A 2655-nucleotide genomic window follows, 5' to 3' on the forward strand; every position below is an offset into this window, starting at 1 on the left:
CTAGGGGCAAAAGACCAAGTTAGGCATTTCAAATAGAATTGGATAGATATCCATTCTAAATGAACCATAGATTAATGTATTGTGAAGATATGGTGTACCCTAATTCCAAGTCAACACCCAGGGTCAATCCTAAGGCCAAGTAATCCTATAGGAACTCTTCTTGAATCCTCTCACAATGATCTTACCTACTAAATGCTAGAGGTTAAAGTCAATATGTGGAACTTTAAGTTGAGTAAAGAGAAGAGTTTTGAATTTCTAATGATGAGGGTACCTTTTCTAATTTTCTAAGACTAGTCAATAGGAAAGTTCTATGGCTAGACCTAGGCTACTAAAGAAGTTTTCTAGACCTCAACCAAAAGTGAGGTCAACAGAGCAGAGTAATGATTATTACTAAAACTTTTCTACATGTGCTGCTTAGCTCCCCTATCAGGCATGGCTCAAACACGTTGCATGCTTGTTTGACTTTCTTGCTGACATTATTTTCAAGCAGATCGAGTCTTTTATTTTTATTTTTCATGATGTACCTTTTAGAGTCAAAGAAAGAGTTTGTATTAGAAATAAGGTACGAGCATAGGTTCTGAGGACCCAGACGAGCAAAACCACATGATGGAGACCAGGAGCTATTTGCCCGTGTCTCGTACCTGTTGACCTCATTTTGGTGAGGTCTTTCTTTCCTCTTAGTGCTTAGGATTTATCCATAAGACATTTTCTTTGACTATCCTAGAAGACTGGAGATGGAACCTGCCTACATAAAAACATAGAAATTCAAACCACCTCCTAGCTCTCTTTGAAACCCTATATGGATGGTCATAAACCTCCAACACTTGGAAGGTTAAAACCAACTTGTGAGGGTCAAACGATGAGTTCCCTTAGAGTCTGTAAACCTTTAGACAACCCTGGTTGGTTTGGTTCATCCGTACACTCACCTGAACCCACCAATTTTCCTTGACCTACTCAACACACCCTTTGACTTCTCGAGAAAAACATAGGGATGGTCCTGAGTCTTCACCAACTCTTGTTGGGATGATTAGGAACAACCTAAAGAAGGTTTAAAAAATGAACACTTAGGGAGTTATGAGATTTGAAGGAGACTCCCCTTGACTTGAACACTCACAAACGCTGCAACTTGCACAACTTGCATAAACACCAAAATTCACATAACCCACACTTTTATTTGCTTCATAATTAATCAAAATTAAAATCAATTTTCAAAACGATCGACCGCGAACCAAAACTTCGAAGAAAATTAAATTTGACACATTTTTGACCAGATCATCGACGAAGTAGTCCGAACAACCACATATGACGAAACAGACCGTGTGAGTGAGCTCAGAATGTCGATTTTGATTTGGGGAGCGTTCATTCCATCTCGAAGACGTGTTCAAACGAAAAAATACACGAGCGATAATAATAATAATGGCTTTTCTTAATCTCTCTTACATTTCTTTCTAATATTTTACTATATTTGTATACAATTTGTGTTTATGATACGACTTTCATCTATTTATCTCAAGTATTATGCTTTACTAAACGCAGCTTGGGCTCATTCCTTAAGAATGGTTCTTGTACTGTCTATTTGTCAAGCAGGTGAAGCTACAAAGATATTTAATTGGACCCATTTATGTTTTTGTTGCAATGCAAATCTCTAGTTTGTGGTGGCCAATACAACGAGAATATTTTCTCAATTCATGTTTTTTTTCACAACATCTATCAGAGGGATTTCTTGTTCTTAAAGCTTATTAAAGTCTTTGGTCGTTTTTGCTGTAATAAATTTAAACATAACCATATCACATTTCTCTGATGTTGAAAGTTGTAATCTTTTCTTAAAGTTTTTTAGGCTAGGAAATAGTGTTGTTGATTCAAATCTGATGTACATATAGTTGATGCATTCATCTGATCGTCTTTTCGACAACCATAATTGTAGAACAAATGTTTGTTAAGCAGGATAATTATCATATTCCTTTTTTATGGCTATTTTGTAGTTGGAAGATTTACATACAAACCACTTAATTCCTATGCACTTACATTATACCTAACTCCTAAACTTTGATTTTTACATCTGTACCATCTTGCCTAGCATGAAAAGGGAAAAGGTGTATTCAACATTTTAAAAGCTAAAATGGTGGTTTTTTTATGTTATATTAAATATTTGGGTGTTAGATATGAATATATTGGAATTGGGTGCTATGTATGTAAATGCACATTCTTCTTTTTTTTTTATTTTTCCTAATGAATTTCCAAATTTTTTTAGGACTATTCATCGACATTGTGAATAAAATAACTCATGACCTTTATGACGTTTTTATAGTATAATGAAAATTTGAGGATGTAAATTATGATGTTGTAACTAGGGGTGTAAATGAACCGAACACTAACGAAAAGAGTTTGTGTTCGTGTTAAGTTCGTTTGAAATTTAGTTTGTTGTGAAATAAGCTCGTGTTCGAAATTGTTCGTGAAGTCACTATTCGTGTTGGTTTCTTAACGAACGAGCCGAACACGAGTTGTTCGCGAATGACAAGTCAATTTGACATTCCTAATATTAATATATATAAATAATTTATTATATTAATTATATAACTTGGGTTCGTGTTCAAGAACACGAGCTGTTCGCGAACGACGATCCAGTTTGACATCCCTATTATTAATATATATAAA

Source organism: Phalaenopsis equestris, unplaced genomic scaffold (genome assembly GCF_001263595.1).
Source record: "Phalaenopsis equestris unplaced genomic scaffold, ASM126359v1 Scaffold000378, whole genome shotgun sequence".
Taxonomy (NCBI): domain Eukaryota; kingdom Viridiplantae; phylum Streptophyta; class Magnoliopsida; order Asparagales; family Orchidaceae; genus Phalaenopsis; species Phalaenopsis equestris.